Source organism: Chlorocebus sabaeus, chromosome 11 (assembly GCF_047675955.1).
Source record: "Chlorocebus sabaeus isolate Y175 chromosome 11, mChlSab1.0.hap1, whole genome shotgun sequence".
NCBI lineage: Eukaryota > Metazoa > Chordata > Mammalia > Primates > Cercopithecidae > Chlorocebus > Chlorocebus sabaeus.
In genome coordinates, this window is record NC_132914.1 from 13334172 (window position 1) to 13354789 (window position 20618).

At 42.3% G+C, this 20618-nt stretch overlaps 1 long non-coding RNA gene and 1 pseudogene across 1 annotated transcript; both read right to left on the bottom strand.

The window, feature by feature from the left end:
- Positions 1 to 1048: 1048 nt before the first annotated feature.
- LOC103218644 (large ribosomal subunit protein eL19-like) lies at positions 1049 to 1902 on the bottom strand (annotated as a pseudogene).
- Positions 1903 to 2928: 1026 nt separating this feature from the next.
- LOC140712740 (uncharacterized) lies at positions 2929 to 20023 on the bottom strand. The gene is made up of 4 exons (XR_012094455.1): positions 19410 to 20023; positions 8548 to 8631; positions 7574 to 7643; positions 2929 to 3053 (listed from the first exon to the last, which is right to left on the bottom strand). It is a non-coding gene; the product is annotated as an uncharacterized lncRNA (long non-coding RNA).
- Between the last annotated feature and the right edge of the window lie 595 nt (positions 20024 to 20618).

Genomic DNA, 20618 nt, shown 5'->3' on the forward strand with positions numbered 1-20618 from the left:
AAGTTTATTTCACCGAAGAGTACATTTCTCTTTCTTTTACTGAGAAAGGTTTTCTACATACTAACAATAAATATGTGGAAACAAAAACAGAACCATTTACAATTGCTCCAAAGAACGTGAAATATTTACATGTGAATCTAACAAAACATGTACAAGATCTGTGTGCTGAAAATTATAAAATGCTGATGAAAGAAATTAAAGAAGACTAATTGGAATGGCATACTATATTCATGGATTGGAAGAATCAATAAAGATGTTATTTCTTCCCAAATTGATCTATAGATTTAACATAATTTTCATCAATATCCCAGTAAGATTGTTTGTAGTCCTAGGCAATTTTAAACTAAAACAGTGTCCAACACATCTAGAGGGCTGAGTGCTAGATTCCCCCAGGATGGAGGAAGAGCACATAAACTTAGGGCACCAGCAAGGCAGGGAGTCCAAGATTTACAATCAGATAATCTAGAAAGAAGCTATTTTTGCTTCAGTACGTGTAAGTGTGTGGTTTAGTACTGTTTTTAGTTAGAGTTAAATATGGGGAAGGAGCACCAAAATTGCTAGTTAGAATTAAATATGGGGGAGGAGCACCATAATCCTTAGTGTTTAGACCCTCTTAAGGTCTTACTTAATCCCTCCCTGGCTGAAATTTATTCATTGACAAACAGCGATTGAGTGCCTACTACCCGTATGTGCCAGGCACTGCACCTAGCTCTGGGAATATGGTTATAAATAAGATAGGTAAGGCTCCCTATCTCATGAAACTAACATTCGAGCAGAGAGAGAAGACAGTAAGTCAATAAACAAAAACCACAGCCTGGACTGTGACAAGATGGACTACATGGGGAGAAAACTGGGTGAGGTGATAGTGAATGACTTAGGGTAGGGGTGAAGGTGGTGGGGGAAGTTCAAATGAAGAGGGGCATTTGAACTGAGACCTTAAGGATGGCAACAGGGGAAGTGGTCAGGGTAGAGAAAACAGGTCACTCTAAGACCCTTCAGCAGAAACAGAGTGACTTATAGAGAGTAGGTGTGTTCCCAGAGCCAAAGGAAGCCAGTGGGGCACAAAAGTATAAAACAAGGTTGGGCAGGAGCCAGATTACGTAGTACCTTATAGTGTATGGCGTTCACATTCTATTCTAAAAGATTTAAGCAGTTAGTACAGATCTGATTTATGAAGAGGATATTTGCAAGTAAGTAAGCATTAAAGGTTGGGTTTTAGAGAGCTGGGTTTTTTCCAAGCAGATAAAAGCCTGTTTTATTTGAATGATTGGTCTCTGTAATTACTGAGGCCACTATGTATAGACAAGAAAAGAGGAGCTTTATTTCTTGGTCTCTTCCTCCTTGGACAACATCTTGATGATCTCCTCCTTCTTGGCCGGGAGGCACTCATGGAGCTTGCACACTTCCTTAGTCTTAGGCCAGTGGGCCTCAGCCTGGTCCGCCAGGAGCTTCTTGCGGGATTTGTCTACCTTCAGCTTGCAGATGATTCCATGAGGATATGCTTGTTTTTGAACACAGTCCCCTTCACCTTCTGGTACAGAGTGTAATACATGTGGCAATCAATCTTCTTAGATTCACAGTATCTTCTAGGCAGCTGGCACAGAATCCTCATTCTCCTCATCCAGGTTACCTTCCCTGGCATTCAGGCATTGGCTGTACCCTCTTGCTTACCTATGCCCAGGTGCCTGCCCTTCCGCTGGGCCAAGGTTTTTCTGGCATCAAGGAGCCTGGGAATGGACAGGCACAGGCTTGCGGATGATCAGCCCATGTTTGATCAGCTTCTGGATTTGCTGATGGGAGTTAACATTGGTCTCTGGGAGCCAACCAGACCTTCTTTTTGCCATAGCAAAAGACACTAGAGGCAAACTTCCTCTGAAGCCTGAGCACACGCATGGCTTCAGCTGCAGCAGCAAAAAGAGTTTTAATATTCTTAATGTAATTTAGCAGCTCCCTTTTCCAATAGGAATTGAGTATTTTTGACAATTTTGTTAATCTCCAAGGATCCTTTGAATGTTCCGAAGTCAAATGTTCTTAGCCTAGGATTTGTGGATTCCTAGAGAGTATATAGATGAGCTCCAGAGGGTCTAAGAGCCCCCTAAAATTATGTGTATATATGCTTATATATGTTTTTCTGTGAGTGGGTCTCTAGCTTTCAACAGATTTTCTTTTCTTTTCATTTTTAATGAGATGGGGTCTCCCACTGCCCAGGCTGAAGTACATAATCATGGCTCACTGCAGTCTCAACCTCCAGGGCTCAAGTAATCCTCCTGCCTCAGCGTCCCAAGTAGCTAGGACTACAGGTGCAAACCACTATGCCTGGCTATTTTTTAAAACATTTTCTTTTTGTAGAGATGGGGTCTTGCTTTGTTGCCCAGCCTGGTTTTGAACTCCTGGGATCAAGCACAGTCCTCCTGCTTCAGCCTCCCAAAGTGCTGGGGTTACAGGCATGAAACACCATGCACAGCTGCAACAAATTTTCAAAGGATTTTATCACACACACACAAAAAGTGAGTAAGACCTACTTCACATTGAAGTCTTGGCTATACTTTTGGGATAGTAGTGCTACTGTTATCTTAGGGTTCACGACACTGAACAAATTACAGTTCTAGAAAGAAGCAAGTTCTGCCTCAAAGAGATGACACTATGTTGGAGGAGGGCAATATTTACAACAGAGTAGGAAAGAACTTCTTGGAAGAAAAATGTTTACTTGTGTGATGTGAGAACTAGAAGATACCTAGGAATTTACCTGGTACCATCTCACTTACATTACATGTAAGAAAATGGAGATCCAGAGAGGTTAAACGACTTGCCCAAGGTTGTATAGCTGGTTAGGGACTAAAGAGAAATTCGAAACAGGTCACCAACACTCAGTACAGCACTCTGTGCTCCCCAAGGAAAGGTATACAAAGAAACTGGACTATTGAGCTTAAAAGTTTTATAGGAAATATGTGTTAAATTTTATTCAATTCAATTACACAAATGCGTGCTCATTCCTAAGGAATTGGAAGGAAAGAGGGAAGTAAAGGAGTTCAAAAATGTGTAAGTTCTCAGTCCTGAAAGAGATGAAAAACATCAATATTAAGAGGTACAATCAAAACAAAGTAAATAGCAACAACATTTTTTTTTTTTTTTTTTTGAGACGGAGTCTCACTCTGTCGCCCAGGCTAGAGTGCAGTGGCGCGATCTCGGCTCACTGAAACCTCGGTCTCACAGGTTCAAGCAATTCTCCTGCCTCAGCCTCCTGAGTAGCTAGGATTACAGGCATGCACCACCACACCTGCGTAATTTTTGTATTTTTAGTAGAGACGGGGTTTCACCATTTTGGCCAGGCTGACACCTGAGGTCGGGGGTTCAAGACCAGCCCGGCCAACACTATGTTATCAGTCTGTATCTGATCTTTCTGCGAAAGATTTGTTAAACAGACTCAATAAGTTACAAAAACTAGACGATTTTTCACTTATCAATTTGGCAGTTATTTTAAAAACTGGCAATCCCACAATTGAGTTAACAATGTGGAGAAACAGACTTTCTCAATACCACTGGTGAGAATATAAACAGGTATTATTCTTCTGGAGAGCAGTTTGGCAATATGCTTACGAAAGTCTTTAAAAATGCATACCCAGCTGGGCGCGGTGGCTCATGCCTGTAATCCCAGCACTTTGGGAGGCCGAGACGGGCAGATCACGAGGTCAGGAGATCGAGACCATCCTGACTAACACAGTGAAACCCCATCTCTACTAAAAAAAATACAAAAGTTAGCCGGGCCCGGTGGCAGGCGCCTATAGTCCCAGCTACACGGGAGGCTGAGGCAGGAGAATGGCGTGAACCCGGGAGGCGGAGCTTGCAGTGAGCTGAGATTGCGCCACTGCACTCCAGCCTGGGCAACAGAGCGAGACTCCGTCTCAAAAAAAAAAAAAAAAATGCATACCCAACAATTTTACTTTATGAATTTTTCTTGGCCAGGTGTAGTGGCTCACGCTTGTAATCCCAGCACTTTGGGAGGCTCAGGCGAGTGGATCACGAGGTCAGGAGTTCGAGACCATCCTGGCCAACACAGTGAAACCCCGTCTCTACTAAAAATACAAAAATTAGCCGGGAGTTACAGTTAATCTGGGATTAGCAGATGCCTGTAATCCCAGCTACTCGAGAGGCTGAGGCAGGAGAATCCCTTGAACCTGGGGCAGGGGTTGCAGTGAGCTGAGATGGGGCCCCTGCACTCCAGCCTGGGCGACAGAGCTAGACTCTATCTCAAAAAAAAAAAAAAATTATCTTAAGGAAATGATAGTACTATTTTCAAAGTCATGAATGAGGATGTTAATCATCATAATAATAGCTAACATTTATTGAATATTACCTCATTTAATTCTCATAACTATTAATCTTCCCAGTTTACAGTTAACTTGCTCAGGGTTACATAGCCAATGGGACACAGTGGCTCACACCTGTAATCCCAGCACTTTGGGAGGCTAAGGCAGGCAGATCACTTGGGCTCAGGAGTTCGAGAACAGCCTGGGCAACATGGCCAGACCTCATCTCTACAAAAAAACTTTTAAAAAATTAGCCAGATGTGGCCAGGCGTGGTGGCTCACGCCTGCAATCTCAGCACTTTGGAAGACCGAGGCGGGTGGATCACCTGAGGTCGGGGGTTCGAGACCAGCCTGACCAACATGGAGAAACCCTGTCTCCACTACAAAATACAAAAAATTAACCGGGCATGGTGGCGCATGCCTGTAATCCCAGCTACTCAGGAGGCTGAGACAGGAGAATTGCTTGGACCCGGGAGACAGAAGTTGCAGTGAGCCGAGATCGTGCCATTACACTCCAGCCTGGGCAACAAGAGTGAAACTCCATCTCAAAAAACAAACAAATAAACAAACAAAAATTAGCCAGGTGGGGAGGCACATGCTTGTAGTTCCAGCTACTCAGGAGGCTGAGGCAGGAGGATCACTTGAGCCCAGGAAGTCAAGGCTGCAGTGAGCTGTGATTGTGCCACTGCACTCCAGGCTGGGCAACACAGTGAAACCCTGTCTAAAATATCAAAGGACTTGGACTTTTTTCAAGGCAAGCAGTGGAGGAGCCATTGAAAAATTTTTAAACAAGAAAGATCAGATTCACACTTTTCCATATAAAGAATGGTTAGGTGGGGCAGACATAAAGCAAGACAGGAAACAATTATATGAGTTAGAGAACCAAATGGAAATGAGAAGACAGATACAAGATGTTGAAAAGCTAGAATCAAAAGGACCTTGCAAACAATTAGACATGAGCTGTTAAGGGGAAAAGCAGTGTCAAGGGTAACTCCCAGATTTCTGAGCAAATGAGTGGATGGTGGTGCTGCTTAGTTTGCAGAGAGAAAAGGTAAGAAGTTGAATTTTAAGCATGTCAAGTTCAAGGGGCCTATGGAACCTCAAGAGGAGTAAGCTATTGCATTTATCAATGTCCAAAGGTCAGAGACAGTGTCTGGGCAAGAAACAAGGATTTTGGATTCATTCACCATATTTAATTGTAGTTATGAATGGTCGATGTGACCACAGGAAAGTGAGGCAAAATAATGTTGGCAATCAAGAGAACTGTGAGGTTTAAAGAAGCTCATAGGCTGGGCGCAGTGGCTCATCCCTGTAATCCCAGCACTTTGGGAGACCAAATCGGGTGGAACATCTGAGGTCAGGAGTTCGAGACCAGCCTGGCCAACATGGTAAAATCCTGTCTCTACTAAAAATACAAAAATTCGCTGGGCATGGTGGCGCATGCCTATAATCCCAGCTACTCAGGAAGCTGAGACAGGAGAATCACTTGAACCCAGGAGGCAGAGGCTGCAATGAGCCGAGACTGTACCATTGCACTACAGCCTGGGCAAAAAGAGCAAAACTCCGTCTAAAAAAAAAAGAAAGGCTCATAGGGAGACTGAGAAGGAGAAACTAGAGAAGTAGAAAGGAAAGCAGTGAAAATGGCTGTTACAGAAAGAGAGCCAAGAAAGAGTTTCAAGCAGGGCAAGAGTGTGTTTCTGGTGGGTTAATACCTCGGGGAAGTCCCGTAAGATAAAGATGAAAATGTATTTCTTTGATTTAGCAATAAATTGACTGGGGAGAGAGTGGTTTTGCTGAAGGCAGTCTTGCAAAGGCAAGATTGCAATGAGCCGAAAAAGGAGTAAGAAGGAATAAAATGGAAACTGTGAAATATAAACCACTCTTTCAAGAAGATTGTTCAGAGAAGGAGAAAAGTCGGATAATCTTGTTAGAGGCAGATGTAGAATATTTAAACCCTACAAAAATCCTAATGACCTGCCAAGCAGTCTAAGGTTTTGTTTTGTTTTAATAAAACAATTCATAACAAATAGGGATTAGACAAATGAGAAATGAGAATTTCTTAGTTGTAATCTCAGGAGAGATTTTTGCTACTTACAGCCCAAACTTTATTTTCAATATTAGATGGAACACACATTTACAGCTCTTCTTAGGGCATTTTGACAAGTCTTTTAATAACTGTGAAGTAAAATAGTAATAATAATAGAAGTGTCATTTCTAACCTCAGGTGTATTTATCTTTTAAAAGGCTGAAGAGTACTTTCATAATTTAAAAAAAATGGTGGTAGTAGGGAAAAAGTAAATAAAAGGCTAAAAATATTTATTGGATAATTTTTCTCAATTGTTGATTCACAGCTCACCAAAAATTTTAATTTAAGTGGCAAATACCTTTTTTTTTTTTCTTGAGTCTCACTCTGTCACCCAGGCTAGAGTGCAATGGGGCCATCTTGGCTCACTGCAATGTCCACCTGCCAGGCCCAAGCAACCTTGCTGCCTCAGCCTCCCAAGTAGTTAGAACTACAGGCACACGCCACCATGCCTGTCTACTTTTTGTATTTTTAGTAGAGACAGGGTTTCACCATGTTGGCCAGGCTGGTCTTGAACTCCTGACCTCAGGTGATCAACCCGGCTCAGCCTCCCAAAGTGCTGGGATTACAGGCATGAGCCCCTGCACCTGGCCGTATGAACCGTTTCTTTAGGTGAGTTTGGCTTCTTTTTATCTGACCCTGAAGAAAATAATTGGAATGAATACAGTAATTCCCTTCCCCTTCCCCTTTCCCTTTCTTTTCGACAGAGTCTCACTCTGTCACCTAGGCTGGAACGCAGTGGCACATTCATGGCTCACTGAAGCTTCAACCTTCTGGACTCAAGTGGTCCTCTTGCCTCAGCCTCCTGAGTAACTGGGACTACAGGCATGTGCCACCATGCCCAGCTAAATTTTTTTTTTTTTTTTTTGTAGAGGCAGAGTGTTGCTTTGTTGCCCAGGCTTGTCTCAAACTCCTGGACTCGAGCAATCCTCCTGCCTCGGCCTCCCAAAGTATTGAGACTACAGGCATGAACCACTGTGCTTGGCCACCTTTTTTCCTGATATAAATAATCTGTTTTTTAAAATTGCTGTTTTTGCAGGCCAGAGATTTTTTAATGTTTTTTTTCATTTTCTGAGTAAACATATGTCTCAATGTACTAAGTTTTTAAATTCACAGTGGCTTTCTGGACTAACAGTAACAACATTCAGTCACAATATTCATGTTTATAAATGGAAACATTTACCTTTGGAACAGTCTTTAACCAGTAACTGAACCTCTTGTTCAATGTTGGTTAAACAGCAAGATGGGATATTCTGACCAAAGAGCAAAAAACCAATTTTAATTAAAAATACTTTTAAAGTATATGTAGTCAATTTTCTATTGTCTTGACACAAAAGATCTATTCCTCTAGTTTAGGTAACTGAGTTTTAAGAATATTGCAGCTGGGCACCGTGACTCACGCCTGTAATCCCAGCACTCTGGGAGGCCGAGGCGGGCAGATCATAAGGTCAGGAGTTTGAGACTAGCCTGGCCAACATGGTGAAACACCATCTCTACTAAAAATACAAAAATTCACCGGGCGTAGTGGCAGATGCCCGTAATCCCAGCTACTCGAGAGACTGAGGCAGGATAACTGCTTGAACCCGGGAAGCGGAGGTTGCAGATAGCCAAGATTGCGTCACTGCACTCCAGCCTGGGTGACAGAGCAAGGCTCTGTCTCGGAAAAAAAAAAAAAAAAAAAATCTCAAACCACTATAGTGGTTAACTATATTTCTAGTTACTATAAAGAAACTAGAAATGTAATAGATTTGAAATCCGATAAACTATCACCATGTCAAATCAAATACACAACAGGCAGCTCTTTTGTACAAGGACTATTCTGGGCTTTTAACTCTCACAATCCCCAGAGTTAGGTATTATTATTTTGTATTTTATAGTGGAGGAAACTGAGGCTGAGAAAAGTTAAAGAGTTTGCTCAAAGACAAATAACTACTAGCAAGTTAGGACTCGATCCCAAGTTTTCCCAAAAGGAGCTTTTGTTGAGAAGATAAACAAAAATACGAATATAAGTTACCACAAATAAAAATTACCACAAAGTTAGTTAAAAATAATAATATAAGAAATGCCACTATCTTAGAATGCACTTCTGTGATTACTGGTAAAACTTATCATTCAGATATGAGCTACAAAAGTTAGAAAAAAGGAGAACTTGCTGACCTGGGGCAGAAGATTCAGCCGGTGACAAATTCCAGCTCCACCATACACTGGCTGTGTGGCTTGAGGGAAACATAGTCTCCTCATCTGCAAAATGAAGATAACATCAACCTTCCAGCATTACTGTGAGGGTTAGATGAAGTACCAAGTAAAGCTCCAAGTAGAGGGCCTAGCACGCATAGTAAATACTGCATACTGACTCCTTCTTTCTTAGGAAAGGCTTTCCATGGGTCTAAGACCTTGAACAATAGATTGAGTTGGGATATTGAAAGAGAATGAGGAAGCTCATTTCAGGAAGAAAAAAGAAGCACAAGACAGAGATACAGCAGGAAAAATTGTGTTTAAAATAGTTTACCTGATGCAGAACATTTAAATTTAATAGTATATAATAAGCCTGGAAAGCAGTTTGGGCCAAATTACATCAGGCCTCAGTCAAAGAATTTAGACTTTATGTTATAAGTAGCAGGGAATGATGGAGAGCTTGGTTCCTTTGTTTACCTTATGCTTTATTGACCTAACGTTTTATTATAAAGCAATACATGTTCCTTGTAGAAAGTCTGTAAATTGGCCAGGCACAGTGGCTCATGCCTGTAATCCCAGCACTTTGGGAGGCTGAGGTGGGCGGATCACGAGGTCAGGAGATCAAGACCATCCTGGCTAACATAGTGAAAACCCGTGTCTACTAAAAATACAAAAAATAAGCCAGGCGTGGTGGCAGGCGCCTGTAGTCCCAGCTACTCTGGAGGCTGAGGCAGGAGAATGGGAGGCGGAGCTTGCAGTGAGCCGAGATGGCGCCACTGCACTCCAGCCTGGGCGACAGAGCGAGAGTCCGTCTCAAAAAAAATAAATAAGCAAAAATAAAAATAAATAAATAAATAAAAATTTAGCTGGGCGTGGTGGCGCAGGCCAAGATTGTGCCACTGCACTCCAGCCTGGGCAACAGAGCAAGGACTCTGTTTCAAAAAAAAAAAGAAAGGAAAAGTCTGTAAATTACAGAGAAGTAGAGAAGTGTAAAGAAAAATATACAAAACACCTTATTCAATAGTTACCTTGACAGGGAAATTTTTTTATTGTTTTCTCCTTTGGTGGAATTTTTTTCTTTTTTCAGTAGCTTTACTGAGGCATAATTGACAGATAGAAGGTATACGATACGAATTCTAATTCAAGGTATACTATACGAACATTTGATATACATATATATTGTGAAATGATTACCACAATCAAATTAATTAACACATCCTTCCCCACCCATAGCTACTATTTTCCTCTGCTACTATTTTGATTGAGTTGTTTTTTTTTCCACATACACTTGTTATTTTAATACTAATAATAAAATGTATAAGTACATGGAAAACATTAAACACATTTACATAACTATTCTTTTTATGAGAAGATTTGCCTCTCAAAAAAGGATTTGCATATTTGAGATGGTCAGATGGCCAGTGAGAGTTCTCCAAGGCTAGAATCACACATTTTATAAGGTACAATGATTGCTAATCTTTATATGCATCTTGTCCTATCATTTCAACATATAGTTGTAACACATTTTTCTTTTGCTTTTAGTATAGCTAAGTTATTTAATTTCTTTAAAAAATATTGCTACCATAACACTCTCCAGAGATTACCTCTGGGAACATTTGGGTGTATCTTTTCCAGTTTAAAGGTTTGAACTTGAAGATAGATGGAATAAAAGTGGGACTTTAGGTGGCTTACTCTGACCAAAGCAAATTAGAAAGATGCAAGGAAGATTATAGAACAAGGAAGACCATGCTGGACTGTGGTAGCAATTCAGGCGTAGGTCAAAAACGGGCAAGACTGGTACAGTCACAATGGACATGGAAAGAAAGCAACAAACACAAGAAACAATACAGAGGGAGAACTGACAGGACTTGGCGACTCACAAGCTATGGAAGGTGAAGGAGATGAGTAATGAAAGAAGATGCTATGGTGTCGCCTTTGGCAATTTACATAAACTTCAATTTCCTCATCTATAAAATGGGGTTAATAATTGTACCTTCCTCATAGGGTTGTTGGGAGGATTAAATGGATGACATCTAAAATGCTTAGCACAAGAACAGGAATGCATTCTTAACCAATAGTAGCTGTCATAGTTTTTATAGATGTTGAATCTACCGTGGCTGGGTTTAAGAATAATGAAATTCTTAAAAGAAATAGGAAAGTCAGGAGAAAGGTCTGATTGAGGTAGAGAGGTAGAGTGGAGCTATATTTTAGACATGTCAAAGTTAGGCTTATGGTGGACAGTCGATTAAAAATGTTTAGGAAGAAGCCACCACTGGCAGTGATGTTTGACAGTGGATACATTTTAGGAAGACTTCATGTTCATGAGAAGCAGACACCTGGAGGGTGGATACCACTGCACCATGTCCACATGTCTGCCCGTAACCTCCACTTAACGAGCAGAAATTACCTGATCTAACAAGCAATCTCTACATATCGTTGACTTCCTGGCTGAGTGGCTCTGTCCAGGTAGGACAGACACCCAAGTAATGAAGCACTTAGGTTTTGGAACCAGACAGATCTGTTTGAATCCCAACTCTTCCACTTACTGTTGTCTAATTGCAGGAAAAATAATTTTCTTAACTTCACATTTTCTTGTTTACAAAACGGAGTAATAAAAATTTCTGCCTCATAGCATTAATGGGAGAATTAAATGAGACTATGTAAAATAAGGCCGGACGTGGTGGCTCACGCCTGTAATCCCAGCACTTTGGGAGGCCGAGGCGGGTGGATCCCTTCAGGTCAAGAGTTCACAACCAGCCTGGCCAACATAGTGAAACCCTGTCTCTACTAAAAATACAAAAAAAATTAGCCAAGTGTAGTGGCGGTCGCCTGTAACCCCAGCTACTTGGGAGGCTGAAGCAGGAGAATCACTTGAACCCCAAAGACAGAGGTTGCAGTGAGCTGAGATCATGCCATTGCACTCTAGCCTGCGCAAAAGAGCAAGACTCACACAGAGTGAGACTCCATCTCAAAAATAAAATAAACCTTTAATGAAACATAAGATGTGGGCCAGGCACAGTGGCTCATACCTGTAATCCCAGCACTTTGGGAGGCTGAGACGGGCGGATCACCTCAGGTCAGGAGTTCAAGACCAGCCTGGCCAACATGGTGAAACCTCGTCTCTACTAAAAATACAAAAAAATTTGCCAGGTATGGTGGTGGGTGCCTGTAATCCCTGCTGCTCAGAAGGCTGAGGCAGGAGAATCGCTTGAACCCAAGAGGCGGAGGTTGCAGTGAGCAGAGAATGCACCATTGCACTCCAGCCTGGGTGACAAGAATGAAACTCCATCTCAAAAAAAAACAAATAAAAAAAAAAACAAAACCTAAGATGTGATATAAATACCAAGTTATTTTGTTTTGTTTGTTTTAAACAGGGTCTCACTCTGTTTCCCAGGCTGGAATGCAGTGGCACTATCACGGTTCACTGCAGCCTCAACCTCTCCCAGGCTCTCCTCCACCTCAGCCTCCTGAAGTAGCTGGGACCACAGGCGCTTGCCACTAAAAAATTGTTAATTGTTGTACTTTTTGTAGAGATGGGGGTTTGTCATATTGCCCAGGCTAGTCTCGAACTCCTGGGCTCAATGAGTCTGTCCACCTCAGTCTCCCAAAGTGCTCAGCCACTGCACCTGGCCATAAATACCAAGTATTGCTATTAATCATGTCTATTCTTGAGGCTAATAGTTCGTTTCTATTTCCTCTCCATTCTTTATGGTGTCAAACACGAGAGGCACTCTCTGCTAACTGCTGGTCACTGTGCCTCCACAACTTTGGTTTTCAGCCTCTCCCCATGGCTCAGTCCCTTTTGGAACTTTGTAACCCATGGTTGTGTGAAATTCCAGAAGGCCAAACAGCATCTTTGGAGGAAGATGGTCTGTCAGTCTTTGTATGGAGAGACCTTCTGTATTAGTTTTCTATCACTGCCTAAACAAATTACCACAAACTTAGTGACTGAAAACAACACAAATGTATTGTCTCACAGTTCCGTAATTCAGAAGTCAAAAATGGTCTCCCTAATAAAATCAAAGTGTCAGCAGGGCTGCATTCTCTTCTGGAGGCTCTAGGGGATAATCCGTTCCCTCGTCCTTTTAAGTTTCTAGAGGCCATTTGCATTCCTTGGCTCATGGCCTTCTTCCTCCATCTTCAAAACCTGCAACAGCAGCTTGAGTTCTTTTCACCTCATCAACCATCTCTCTGGTTGACTTCTGCCTCCTGCATCTTCTATTAAGGACCCTTGTGATTACACTGGGTCCACCTGGATAACCCAGAATGCTCTCCCTGTGTTAAGATCTGCAAACTAGCAACCTTAATTCCCTTTGCAACTTTATCTCCCTTGCCATGTAACATAACATAGGACAGGTTTTGAGGATTATGATGGGAACATTTTGGGGGACCATCATTTTGCCTACCATACCTTCCACAAAGAAAACTCCAGGGAGTTTTGCCCCTGCTTTGTCTCTCTGTCTTGCAGGACCTAAATGATCCTCTAAATCATGAACCATCTATCACAATATGATAATTGTAATAATCACAATTGGGAGGCCTTTCATGATAATATTTTTCTTCTGGTCTAAGTCTGATTCTGTTCCATGCTTAAAGATTGATTTGTAGCTAGATACAATGACTGTTAACTAAAAATTCTCAAAGAAATAATGATCTTGGCCAGGTATGCTGGCTCACGCCTATAATCCCAGTACTTTGGGAGGCCGAGGTGGGTGGATCACGAGTTCAGGAGTTTAAGACCAGCCTGGCCAACATGGTGAAACTCCCTCTCTACTAAAAATACAAAAATTAGCCGGGTGTGGTGGCAGTCACCTGTAATCCCAGCTACTTGGGAGGCTGAGGCAGAGAAAAAAAGAAATAATGATCCCAGGAAATCCTTTCCAGTATGGGGGAAAAGAAGGTTTATCATCAACCATTCACTTTTATAAATGATATGAATGTCCATTTCTTTTTTTCTTCAAGTCAGAGTCTCACTCTTCTGTCGCCCAGGCTAGAGTGCAGTGGCCCAAGCACAGCTCACAGTAGCCTCAACGTCCCAGGCTCTAGCAATCCTCCTACTTTAGCCTCCCCAGTAGCTGGGACTACAGGCACATACCACCATGTCCAGCTAATTTTCTTATTTATTTATTTATTTATTTAAGAGAGAGTGTCTTACTATGTTGCCCAGGCTAGTCTCAAACTTCTGGGCTCAAGTGATCCTCCTGCCTCAGCCTCCCAAAGTGCCAGGATTATAGGCATAAGCCACCACACCTGACTGAATGTGTATTTTATTTCTGAAACGAAACCACACCACATGATTGTTACCAATATGTTTCTATGTTTTTTAGCTGGGTATACCTGTAATACCTGTAGTCCAAGCTATTCAGGAGGCTGAGGTGGGAGGATCACTTGAGCCCAGGAGTTTGAGGCTGCAACGAGCGATGGTTATGCCACTGACTGCATGACAGAGTGAGACCCTGTCTAAAAGAAAAAAAAAAAGTTTCTATTTTTTTTTAACAGAACCCCAACAGTGGTGTTTTCATTTTAGATCCGATTGATGATTAATGGACAGCAGAGTATGTCTTAAGAAAGACAGGTGAAAAATATCAGGTTGCAAAGCAAAGCATGTAAATATACCAAAGCCAGAATTTTTTTATTTTTTTAAGGGGTAAAAGGCCATGAGTACTATTTTAGGAGTACCAAAAGTTCAAACGTTGTAGTTGGAAATGGATAAAATCTCAATGCCTTTGAATTTTACACTGAAATTTAGTATTTCTATCTTTTAAGTTCTTTTATCTCAAGGTATATAAATGTGCTGAAAATAAATATGTCAAAATCTTGAGTTGTGTGTGGTTTTTTTTTTTTTTTTTTTTTTTTTTTTTTGAGACAGAGTTGCACTCTTGTTGCCCAGGCTGGAGTGCAATGGCACGATCTCGGCTCACCGCAACCTCCACCCTCCAAGTTCAAGCAATTCTTCTGCCTCAGCCTCCTAAATAGCTGGGATTACAAGTGCCTGCCACCACGCCCGGCTAATTTTGTATTTTTAGTAGAGACAGGGTTTCTCCGTGTTGGTCAGGCTAGTCTCCAACTCCCGACCTCAAGTGATCTGCCCACCTTGGCCTCCCAAAGTGCTAGGATTACAGGCATGAGCCACCGTGTCCGGCAAGCATTAAAAATTTTGTTAAAAATTTGAGCATTAAAAAATTTGTTAATGGTTGAGCCTAATTTTCTAGTGGGTAGGTGGCTAGCTTTAGTACCTGATTGAAAGAAAACAGCTTGAAAAACAGGAGAGGCTAGCACTATATTGTTTTATGACTTTGGGCAGGAGACTCAAGAGAAGGAAAGTAGAGAACCGAACAGGTATTGAGCATCTATTATTGCCAAGCACTGTGTTTGCATATTATTTCACTGAGTTTTTACAACATTTCCTGTGGATCGCCATTGTTACACTTTAAAGATGAGGAAATTGAAGCTCTGAGATGTTAACAGACTCTCCCACAATCGCACAGCTAAAGGGTAATGGCACTGGGATTAGAGTCCAGTACTGCCTAACTGCAAAGCCCATGCATAGGCCCTCCACCACCCTCAGCTGCTCTTGCCTTGTTTCCTCACCTACAAAACAAGGGAGTTCAGTCAGATAATCTCTGATGCCCCTCAAGTTCTACCTGCATGGCCTTTGTGGTTGGGAGGAGAAAGGGGAATCAGGGCAGGGTCTCCGGCACTGTGCTAGGAGGTCTTCTCCTGAGTGGGAAAGCACTGAAACCATGTGTCCTATTGGAGCTGTACTGACTCCCCGTCCCCTGAAAGGAGGCTGCTGCTACTGGCAACGCCGCAACAGACGATGGGACTCCCAGGCCCACAGCCCTCAAAAGGAAGCGAGTCTTCTCATTCTCCTTTGCAGGGCCACTTTTTATACATTTGCATTTCCAAAATCAAATCCATCAACATTTACTGTTGAGAATTTTATTGTGCCCAACACTGAGTTAAATGGTATTGTGAGGCTCTATACACGACAGCAAGGAAGTATAAGATGTGGTCTGTATTCTCAGCAACTTACAACTAGCTGGGAGACCACAACACACAAAGCAATTTTTAAAGGACACTGTATAATGCAGAACTGAATTGTGTAGTCCAGATAACATATACTACAGGAGTGCAGAGAAATGGGAGCTCAGTGGAGGTTACAGTACCCGTGAGAACTGGGGCAGGGACAGTGTTATTCACCTTGCATTCTTGACTAGTCTTTCTTGGCCTTCTCTGTAATTGTGAAATCCTGATATGACTCTTTCGCATAGTTCAAACATTCTCTGCTTTGCAGGCTGCAGTGATGTCCTTCCTATCACGTCATCTGAATGCCACTTCATCTTTATTGGCATGTGTTGCATGGGAGGAATAAAACCCCAATGGTATGCAAACACCGTCATGGAGACTTGCTTCAAGCCATGGGAAGTTTCATGCAAAACCAGTTTCTCTGTAGGGCAAATGTTGTGTAAAAGTGCAAGAAGTTTGAGAAACCAGTTAAAGACAAAGCCTGTCACAGCAAGAATGAGATTTGAATGGGGACACTTTCCTGTCTGTGTCAGGGATGGTCTGATGGTCTACTTCTAGCCCCTCACCTCCGGGACCCCTGTGCTTAAGCACTTCTCTGACAACATGGCCCAGAGGCCAAAGGACCTTGTCCAATGTAGCAGGAACTTCTTATTCCCAAACCCTCTGCCCACTCTCATAGGCTACTCTTTTAATAAGAGGCTGCAGACCCGAAAAATGACTGTAGAATGTTGGATCTAATAGATTTAATAGTCACTACATATTTACTGCATGTTCTGAAACAAGGCTGGATTGAGGAATGTTTTCATTTTAGTTGAAGACACAAAACGAATATATGGGAAACAGCAGCTAAGTGTACCTGACAGATTAATGGCATCAAGCGCTAAGCCAAGGGTAATTGGTTCAGAAAAATGAGACATTGATAAGTACAGAAGTAATGAGGGAAAGTGTCACCAAGCCAAGGTTTAGGAGAGACCTTAAAGAATGGAAAGAATCTGGATTGGCAGGAAAGAGAAATTATGACATTCTAGAAATTATATAGCACCTAATATTTCCTGTGATGAATTATAAATTATAGTAGGAAACCATTATCAAAGGCAGGAAAAGTGAAAGATATATTCATGGAAAACCAAAGCAGTCAGCCTGTCTGGAGGAAGGGTGGCATAAGAATGTACATAGCAAAAATTAGTGGGAAGTAAGATCATCTGAATAAGATGAATTCATCAACATACTTAGGCTGGGCGCGGCGGCTCACACCTATAATCCCAGCCCTTTGGGAGGCTGAGGTGGGCGGATTGCTTGAGCCCAAAAATTCAAGACCAGCCTGAGAAACATGGTGAGACCCTTTCTCTACAAAAAAAGACCAAAAAAATGGCCAGGCGCGGTGGTTCAAGCCTGTAATCCCAGCACTTTGGGAGGCCAACATGGGCGGATCACGAGGTCAGGAGATCGAGACCAGCCTGGCTAACATGGGGAAACTCCGTCTCTACTAAAACTACAAAAAATTAGCCGGGCGTGTTGGCCGGCGCCTGTCATCCCAGCTGCTAGAGAGGCTGAGGCAGGCGGGAGAATGGCGTGAACCCAGGAGGTGGAGCTTGCAGTGAGCCGAGATGGCCCCATTGCACTCCAGCCTGGGCGACAGAGCCAGACTCTGTCTCAAAAAAAGAAAAAAAAAACAAAAACAAAAACATTTAGCGGGGTGTGGAGGTGTGCGCCTGTAGTCCCAGCTACTTGGGAGGCTGAGGTGGAAGGATAGCTTGAGCCTGGGAGGTCGAGGCTGCAGTGAGCTATGATCCCTGCACACTGGTGTTGGTGTCAGAGTGAGATACTGTCTCACAGAAACAAACTTACCAAACATATATCAAGTGCTGATTATACTAGGTCTCTTACTGCATAATTATAATAGTTTAAACCTATTAAAGCTTACAATGTGCCTTGCGCTGTGTTAAAGCACTTTACATATATTATCTCATTTAATTGTCACTACAGACTTATGAGGTATATGCTACCTCGTAGGTAGTGTATCCATTTTACAGATGAAAGTGATGAAACCCAGAGAGGCTAAGGAACTTGCTTCAGGTCACATAGTTACTGGGTGGGAAAGCCTGGTATTGAACCAAGTAAGTCAGCCCAAACATGGGTTCTCAGCACAATGCTAAACTGCCTCCACACATATTACTACAATCTCATAAACTTCCCTATGACATAGGTATTATGACCCCAGTTTTGCAAGCGGGGATTCAAGGTTTCAAGAGTCAGTGAATTGCCCAAGGTCATTCTGCTGAGTACAGGGCTAGGATTTGAAAGCAGATCCACTAACTCCAAGTCCATTAAACTTCCCATTACAATATAGCCACCTGGCAGAAATATTTCGTCTAATATGGGATCAGATTAGAGGAAATTTTGACAGCAAAGAAGAGCAAGAAGTCTGTATGAATAGAGAAGAACTTCAGGGTTTTGAATAGACATGATTTGATTAATGAAGGTATTCTAGGTCTGGCCTCAGTCTTTCACAGGGAATTGAATCAGGGAAAGGCTATATGAACACTAGATGATATTAGAGGAAGTAAGGGCCTAGAAATGGGCATAGGAGAGAGGGAAGGACAGAAACAAGATCAATATTTGAAGGAAAGCCTGATTGTTCTAGGGGCTGAACAGCTGAGAGTGATGAAAGAGGAGATCAAATCAAAGAGGAATTTGCTTCTCTGTATCTAAATAACTTCATGGACTACTGACAGGGACTGACAGTTTATATGAGCTGCGGGTTTGTGGCAAAAAAAAAAAAAGAAGGTTGTTTTTGGACATGTTGCAATCTGCTTGGCAGAACAATGACCTGCACATTCCAGAGCAAATGGCCAGTAGGCAGTCAGGGACATGGGATTGGAGCTCAGGTAGAGAGCAGAAGCTGTCAATCATATCTGACAAATAAGTTCTGCAAGGACCACTGAAGGGGCAGACAAGTCACATCCCAAGAAAAATAGGGTTTTTTTAAATAGTCACAATGAGCCAGGAGTCAGCAGAGAACCAAAATACACTATAATGAAAGAGATCAGGCCCAAGGGCAAGCCACAGGTCAAGATGAGTAGTTAGGGACAATGCAGAGATAAAAATTAAAGGGACACAGCAGCAAATCTGATCTCATCAGTATCAAGGATAAATGACCACAGAATAATCTTCTGTCTTGTATTTTGGGGTATTCCCCTATTGCAGGAGCTAAATCCACTTAACTGGATGAAGCCCTCAGAATGACCCTGCAGAACAACCAGGAATCTTCCTAGCAGGGAGTACACAGTCTACATTAGCACATGGAGAGAACAGAAGTTATCAAAAAGGGCCTCTCCACTGAATTGTACATGTAAAAATGGCTAAAATGGTAAATGACATTTATGTAGATTTTACCAAAATTTAAAAGGGAGTCTATCTCTTGAAAAGATAAACATCTATGGATTCCCCCAAAATCTCCAAAAGTTTACCTAATTACCATCTCCTGGACTTCCCCTGTTTGTTAAAGATATTGATGTCCTTGCTCAAGTTGGTGGCTATGGTGCTAAAGGGATGAAGGTACTTATGAAACCATGGAGGCTGCAGCTACCTGGTGCCCTTGTCCCTTCCAGTCTGGGAAGAGAATGGGATAGTCAGTTGTGGTCAGTTTGCTGTGGAAACCCCTCTTCTGGCCTTTCTGCTCCCTCTGTCCTTTTTTCAGAACTTTGAGAACGTGATACATTGGCCAAAGCCCCACCCTCTGTGACCTCTTCTGCTTGACACAATTAAGAAAATGAGCCATAGAACAACTCAGCCAACACCTGGAAGGGACTTACCTGAGACAGGGACCTGGGAGTCCTGTAACTTCAGTCCTTGCTCACTGCCATGTGCATATGCCCTTAGAATCCTAGGATCCTCCTTCTGACTTTACAGAGATCACCTCCAAACCTATATCCAATTCCTTTCCTGATCAATACATAACACGTTCTTAGTTCAGGGGGCCTTCACAAACCAGGGCAACCCAAAGGTGCTCAGCGCCTACACTCTTGGAAGTAGCAAGGTGGGGCTCCTCTTCATCTTGTAAGTGAGGAAACGGGGGCCCAGGATTGGTTCAATGGCTTGCCCATGGGCATATACCTGGCTAAATGCAGAAGGGGAAGGAGATGCAGGCCTTCTGATCCAGTCTCCAAACCTCTGTTAGCTAGACAAAGAGATCCCAGCTGAAATATTTGAAATGCTATTTTTACTGAAGCTTTACTTTTCCCCAGATTTAGTCTCTTTTACTGCCTTTTTCTCAAGACGTGTTTAAAATGCTTGGAAATACCAATTAGGGGTCTAAAATAGAATGATAACTGCACTGATCAATTGGGGAAGCTCACTGGTTACCCACAAAACCATCACAGACCACCTATTATGCTGTGGCTAAAACTTGGACCCACGCCTTCCCGCAGCGTCGGACAGCAGAGCACTCTAGTCCCTCCTATCATTGCCCCATGTTGGCCTTGATGTCTGCCTCTGAAATCCTTGATTACCAATGTCAACAGGCAGTTGGCCAACTTAGGAGGGGCCCTCCAAGGCTATACCAAGATAGAAGAATGACAGTACAGCTCATCATAAACGTATTTATCAGGCAAACTTCAGGAAAAACTGGTTTCTCAGGCTTGCCACCTGAAGCAAAATAGTTCTGTGTGAAGCTTGACATGGTGTATATCTGTGGGTCAGGTCAACACACACACAGAAAAAGAATCTTTTTTGTTTTCTCTTTGGAGATTATCCAAGCTATAAAGTTAACCAGAGAAATGAATTACCTGTTTTCGTCAAGCCTATGTTTCTTTCCCATGGTCATTTTCTGAAAATGCAGGAATTCAAGTTTAGAACTTCTAAGTCACAGACTCATATACTCACAAAATAGTAGCACTGTATGGGACCTGGAAATCATCTAATCCAGAGTCTAATTTTGCAGATAAGAAAGCTGAAGTTTCCCGTTATTAAATGAATATTATACTTCAATGCAGGCAGAGATTGCACTCATTTCTTTACAAGCT